The 7,783-nt window shown below is 46.1% G+C and overlaps 1 protein-coding gene across 3 annotated transcripts in view; it reads right to left on the bottom strand.

Annotated features, from left to right (window-relative positions):
• dock4b (dedicator of cytokinesis 4b) overlaps positions 1-7,783 on the bottom strand; it is a 118,174-nt gene that overhangs the window by 86,293 nt on the left and 24,098 nt on the right. The gene's annotated exons all lie outside the window — the stretch shown is intronic.

The following is a 7,783-nucleotide window of genomic DNA, read 5'->3' as shown; positions in this document are numbered from 1 at the left end:
TACGATTTCGGAACAAAACCCTTGAAACACTCTAATCATAAACAACTTCTTTGGAAAAAAATCAAAAAACTTTCCTCTGGTAAAATACTATGTTATGGATTGCTGAACTGCCAGCAACAATCATCCAAAACACCAAAAACAGGGCCTTTTGCTCTAATGCAACACTACCTGTTCAATACCAAACACACAGGGTCGTAAATCATTTTACGACACAGCGATGGAATGAGCAGCCTGGTCTTTGGTGCACTTCAGGCTGTTTACTGTAGTGATTTGTTTGTAGTGTTCCCCGGTGAGAGACGAGCCTGTAGCTGACTTCAGAGAGACATTTAGGTGGTGTAACTAGTAACATAACACACTGAGCCCCTCCACCTCTTCCTGCTGCTAGAGAACCACCTCTCACTGAAACCATGTCTCTTCGATGAGAGCCGACATGTAGAGACGGTACATGGAGAGCTGCAAGACCACGGCAGTAACACTTTATTGTGCTATCCTCTGGGGTCGAATATACAGAAGTTGCTATTGTTCCATTTCTCAAATCAAATAAAAAAAAGATAGAAGGGGATGTGAGGAGGGAGAGGGAGAAACCCAGCAAGCATTTGACAGATGGAGACGTGCAGGACGCGTCCAAGTTAAACATGAACCGAAACAACCACAAAGTTTTCAGACTATGATATCATGGAATGGTAAAAAATCTTGTTACAACAGAAATTGTTTTGAGCTGATATCAGAAAGATGTTTTGGTCCAGCTTTCATAGGTAGCAGTTATGGACAGCTGCGCACGTCGTCTCAATGTTCACTGTGGCGCAATGTTTACACAGGCTTTTTTTTTTTTATGTTAGTCCAGGTTTAGCATATCAACATCTATTCAATATCAAAATGTTTGCTGGGAAGTGAAGGAGAGAGGAAAGAGGTATAAATATCAGAAGAGGAAGAGAGGGACAAAGAGAGGGAGAGGAGGGAGAGAGAGAAGAAAGAAAACAAGAGAAGAAAGAAAGAAAGAAAGAAGGAAAGAAAACAGGTAGGGAGGGAGGGACAGAACGGCGCTGTCGGTCGGCCAGCAGTGAGCAGCACTTTGTGCTGAGTGTCTAATAGCCATCAGCAGAGTGTCAGTTGACAGCTCTTCACCATTTGAAAACAACACTGGGCTCCACTGACTCGCTCACTGCAACCTGACACACACAGGCACACACACACACACACACACGCTCACACAGACATGAACCCACGCACACAAACAAACAACCAACCCATGCACGCACATATGGGTGCATAGACGCACATACAAATGCACAACACACACATACGCTGACACATGCACACACGCACACACACACACGCAGAGGTGCAGATATGCGCGCACACAGAAACATGCATACACACACTTAATACACACAGACAAAGTAGGTAAAAAGTACTCAAACAACCCCACACGCAAGCAGTCACAGACGAACACACACACAGACACTCAAACACATACATATTCACACACACACACACACACACACACACACATAGTCAAGGACACAGACACACGCTGGGATTAGGAGTGGCAACGTGTGTAACAGGAGTGCCTGCCATGCAGAACTGAGAGGGATCCCGGCTAAAGCTGTGTTAAAGTGTGTGCTAAAGCTCTCTGAACGTGTTTAGAGAGAATTTCATTTCTCCTGGCTGCAGGGCCTGTCCAGTGTACCTGAACACACCGTCCAAACACTATGGAGAGGGATTATATTTAATCCGGCACCACTTCAAAGACACAGCGACTTGCACCCAGAGGCCCAGAGTGTGCACACTGTGGACACACAGATACTGTTTTATGCACTGTCATGTACAGAGATTCATATATACACACAGACATACACACACATACACATGCACACAGACTGTACACACGATAGACACACTCACAAAGGCCTACTGCTGCACACATACACACACAGACAAACACACCCATAGGCTAAAATACACACACACACACATACAGACACAGACACACACACCCATAGGCTAAAATACACACACACACACACACACACACACACACACACACACACACACACACAAGTTCATGCACCAGCACTCAGCAAATCCAATAACTCAAAAAAGATCAATTCGAGTTGGCTTCCTAATGGACTGAGCGACCATCAGGAGGAAATATCGGCCACAAATAAGAAGTTAACTGCCAGCCATGTTTTCTCCTGGAAGACTACGACCCAGGAGAAGATTCAACTCAATTACCCATCAGCCCTCTCTCTCCTAGGTCGGCATGGAGATCAAGTCTGCAGATGAAATCAAAAAACCAGAACAGACAGTAGCTATCCACCAAGAGATTGTGTATTAGCTGTTAGTGTGTGTGTGTGTGTGTGTGTGTGTGTGTGTGTGTGTGTGTGTGTGTGTGTGTGTGTGCATGTGCATTAGCCTGTGTCCTTCTGCATTTCAAGTTGAAACTCTGCCAACTCCTTGTTATCCCTCAAGCTGCAAAAGCACAATCTTTACAAGGGATTTGTCACAAGAGCACATCTGACTTGGTAATTCATTCAAAGGCTAACCAATCGCAGACACACACACACACACACACACACACACACAGAAAAACCCAAAACGTGCCCACTTTGTAATTCATTCAAAGCCCAATCACACACACACACACCATCACACACACACCATCACACCAACATGCACAGAGGCAATCACAGCAAACACACACTTACACTCACAGAAAGTCAAAGTGTGCCCAATGCATGAATTATCCAAGTGACTTTCCCAGCTGCAGCGAACTAAATTATTCAGTTTCAAGTCGCCGCTTTTTTTTTTCTTCCTCTGTGGTGAAATGAAAGCTTCCCTCCTGTCGATCCACAAGCCAGCTGCCGTCTGTCTGTCCCTCTCACTCTGACTGTCTGTCTGTCCGTCAACTGTCTGCCACGGCTAACCCCGCCACGACGGGACGGGAAAGGTGCTCACTCTTGGGGGGGGATTTGATTTGTTGTTGTTTCGGTCCATTTCCTGGGATTGCAGGATGCGTCCTGTGTTACTCCAGAAAAGAGCGAAGAGAACAGCATGTACCAATGGGGAGAAAGATGGCATTCATGGCCGCACGACCACACAGCTGCCGCAGAGGACGAAAACAGAGAGAAAAGCCTATAAACGGACGATCGCACACACACGCGCTTGCACATACACACACACACACACACACAAAAACATATAAGTGAATGCCACTGGTGCATGAATATCCTAACACATAAATCGGAAAAAAGCAAACCCGATAATGCGCAGATATGACATGAACACACACGCACACACACACACACATACATAGATACACGCACATACACACATTGTCTCATTGTCCAACCATTGAACCTGTTACACCCAGTGCAGGAGTTTTGTTTCCAGTTGGCCTACACTGAACATTGGTTCAGCCACCACAAGACAAACTCTGATCCTCTCCGACACACACACACACACACACACACACACACATACACACACAGAGACACTCTCTGCGACACCCATCCACTGGGTTATAGCAAGGCCACTGCTATTCTTGACCAGACCATCATTCCTAAACTAGACATTACACAAAGATGGCAGCGAGGGAGAGCCGTGCACACATGGACAGACAGAGAGACAAAAAGAGAGACAATGACAGAGAGAGAGAGAGAGAGAGAGAGAGAGAGAGAATCAAGACAGCCAGAGAGACAAGACAAAACACACTGACAGAGAAACAGACAGACAAGAAGTAAATGGCGACCTGAAATAAACCCCAATGAGAGAGCAAGGGATCAAGAGAGACAAACACACCGACAGAGAAACAGATAGAGAAGAGGTCTATGGCAAACTAAAATAAACTCTGCTGGGTCTCTGGTGGAGAGCTGGTGGTTTGACACTGATGCAGCGTGTCACTGTGTCTTCACGGGGCTAACATGGCAGCTCTCATCTGCATCACAACTCTCCAGACCCTAACTTTGCGATTCTCAGCTCAAGTCAAGGGCATAGAGAGAGAAAACAAGGTTAAAAGGCCAATGTGCACTGAACTAAAATAACACAAGATATGAGGGATGGACCAACAGGCTTCGTTTTATTGACTGCCTATAGCGATTCTGACCACTAAACTGGAAGTATCATCTTTTATCAAGTACTCACTCCATTTGTTTTTTTTATCTAGACTTTGATCACTATTTTGGGGTCCTTGGACAAAAATTATATAATCCATTTTTCTATGCAAAAACAGAAAATTTAGACTTTTTTTTTCTTTTTACTTTCTGACATTTGTTTGACATCTGTTGGTATTGGATTTTGGTGCTGAGGATCACAATATTTTATTTTAGACTGCTATTGGTGCATATACATATACACTACCAGTAAAACGTTTGGACATTTTAAAATAATAGTAAATACATCAAAACTATGAAATAGCACAAATGGAATTATGCAGTGACCAAAAAAGTGTTAAACAAATCAAAACTATCTTATATTTTAGATTCTTTCAAGTGGCCGCCCTTTGCCTTGATAGAAAGGCAAAGGCTTTGGAAAGAAATTCATAGACACCAGCTTCACTATTTATATTTGTCTAAAAAACTAATTTCAAGCATTTAAGCATAAGCCTTTAGATCAAAATGTATTTAAGATAATGAAAAACATAATACAATCAATCAGGTGTGTCCAAACTTTTGCCTGGTGTACATATGCGTATAATACTGTATTTACCCTAACCATCTTTTGAAGTTAATTGATCGCCCCTAAAGGAAGTGAGAGAAACTTCTGCTCCAGGAGTGTCTTGATGTTATTTTGCCACCCAAACCGCTGAGCGAACACAGCTGCACTGAAACCAAGTAATCTACTCATCCACAGAAGGCAACTGTGTCCGCATGGGGATCTTGAATTCAGAGGTCGCATTTAGATCAGGCTCTCTTTAATACGCTTTCACCTAGCCTTAATCCACTCGGACCGTATGTGTGTTTGCAAGTATGCAAGTGCGTACCGCTGAGTGAGGCGAGATCCCTAGAAAGCCTGCTGGCTCGGATTAGGCTTACATGTGTTTTAGGCTGCCACTTGGAGTCAAGGCCTGTCAAACCACGTTACATTTGGTTTGCTCCCCTCTCCGTCTAAGCTCCTTACGAGGACGAGCACAGCCACGGGCCCCCGAGTGGAGAGAACGCCACCGCTCCTCTCTCACAAACAGCCCGAGCTTTTTCAAAGGCAGCGACCGAACGAGGCAGGTATAATGACGCTGATCAAAGCACGGCGCTATGTTGCTGCTAGACTCAATTTTAAGGCAAATTTCACCATGAAATACACGGGGAGATAACAAGCCGTGGGAAGCAACAAGAAGCAACTGATTTCTGCCTCAGCAACCTCTGCTTTCACCATCTTTTTTGCACTGAATCACTTTGGCAAATTGAGTTCAAAGGGATTCGTAATGTGCTTTTTAACCTCATTAGCCTGACCCTTTTTTCTCCCTGATTAGTGATCCGACAATGATTCACACGCGTAATCCACTCCCCTGCATTAATTATTCAACATGTATATCATTAATATGCTAATTCGGCAACACAGCAACAGCGTGGTGCTCCACTGGCCTCCATTGCCGCCAAAATGTAAGGATCATGAATATTTCATTGAATTGAGTGTTGGAATCTATTCTAAAATACACACACACACACACAGACACAGCGTTTCACATCTGAATATATGTATAAAGAACGTGGGCCAGGATGATTTTTTCTTTATAGAGGAGACAAAACAATTACACAGAATTGTTAGTGATATCCAGAATGGGGAAGCGACACTTCTGCTTCCTTCTCGTTTTCCTCAATCTTCATTCCTCCTCCTCTTCTCCCCCTCCACCTCTTCCTACTCCTCCCACCTATCAACAAGTCGCACATCTGCGATCCTCACTCACTCCACAGAATTCAAATTCAACCTCCCCCCCAAAAAAAATCCCCATGCACTTCTTCATGCTGCACACTCTAGCACTGTCCCGAAGCAGGGCAGTGTCCCAGCTCTGCACTCAAACCGCAAGGGTCCATTTAAGGTTCCCCCAAGGTTCATTCAAGGTTCAGGAGCAGCGAACAGAGCCATAACACTCCCCGGCGTTGCCCTGCGACACACATGTCACTGCGACTCTCTTAACACGGGAGACACGCTGCACTTATGGCTTTTAGATACAGTAAAGCCCTGGAGGGAAGCAACCTAAGTGTCTTTCTCATGAGTGTGTCTCTGTTGTGTGTGTGTGTGTGTGTGCATACTTCTCATCAAAACGGCGCCAAACCAAAAGTGCCCTCTATTCTAGCATTGTGAATAAACATTCCAACGCAGACCAAAACTAGCTTAACTATGTTTTGTCTCGGCTAACTCGACGTTTGCCGCGTTCCAGCACCGAGGCTGCACGCTTTAGCCGTGTCTTCCTGCGGGGGGGGGGGGGGGGGGGGGGGGAGGGAAAGGAGCTGAAACGCACGCATTCATAACACCACGTCAAAAATACTCGTTCCACCGTCTCATCGGTGCAAGGCAGTGAGTCGCCGAATGTGGTCAACGACACACAAGGACTCACTCAGGGCCCTTGCACATCCTAACCGCTAAGACGTGTTTATGCATACATGCAAGCACACAGATACGCACACACACACACACACACACACATGTGGCGCGAGAGCAGCAGAGGCATCTGACTGACAGCATCGGTGTCGAGCCGGAGACAGATTATAAATCGGCGCGGGCACATCTCGCTCGCGGGAAAGGTGATTTCTCGGGATGAGCTCGGAAATTCCGGGAAGCGGCATCATGCATTTTAAAGCAGGGGGAATCAACAGGGGTCGGCAGCGGGGGGAAGAGAGGAGGCAGACGTCGGAGCCGAGAAGGCCTCGAACAGGGCTCGGCTTGGCAGATAGGCGGACAAACATACACACACACACACACACACGCGCGCACACACAGAGGTCTGATAGGCAGCGCAGACAAAAGCCACGCTGGCAGAATCACCCAGGAGGAACGGCTTTCATTTCACCTTCTCCATTGCCCGGGCGCCAGCTTCCTTTCGCTGCCTTTGTGTGTGCGGAGATAGCAACCTTACCCCATCACAAAACCGTTCACCGGCAACAATAACCCTTCGCTCAAATCACAACGCCCCAGCAGCAGCTTTCAAAGCGGAGTCTGTGTGCAGAATGCTATTACTTCGTTTGAAGCGGCTGCATGGCAAACAGCGCAGCTCGGAACTCAATATCACCTCAGTATCGCTTCAGTGTTTGCTAGTGACTGGAACCTGAACACCTGGACCGTCCTGATGCATCACAGAACGCAGACCTGAGGCAGTGAAAGGTTTTAGGTTTAGGTATAGAGTGGAAAGAAAGGAGGAAATAAAGCAGTGCAGGAGAGACAGAAATCCCAAGGGAGTGTGTGTGTGTCGTACGTGTCGAACGTATGTCAATTAATGTGTTTTTCTTTGTGCAATCATCCTTTTGTTATGAGTACAAGTGCATCTCTTGTAGTCTGTGCATGCATTCATGTGCGTGGGTGTATGTGTGTGTGTGTGTGTGTGTGTGTGTGTGTGTGTTCCTCCCCTCCTATATAGAGACCCCAGAGAGCTGCTTGCCATTTTGCTTATTAAAAGGGTAGGTGTCTGGGAACTTGTTCAACGCACCTTGGAAACACAGGCACACAGGCACACACACACACACACACACACACACACATACACACACAATTAGACAATTTACTTGCAAAAATGCACAGCTCTCCCCTGGCCTCGTCTCTAACAGAGCGGCATGAACAACGCCTCAGCATT

Source organism: Centroberyx gerrardi, chromosome 24 (assembly GCF_048128805.1).
Source record: "Centroberyx gerrardi isolate f3 chromosome 24, fCenGer3.hap1.cur.20231027, whole genome shotgun sequence".
In the NCBI taxonomy this organism is placed as follows: Eukaryota; Metazoa; Chordata; class Actinopteri; order Beryciformes; family Berycidae; genus Centroberyx; species Centroberyx gerrardi.
The sequence above is the reverse complement of the archived record's forward strand: the minus strand, read 5'-3'. Positions and strand labels throughout refer to the sequence as shown.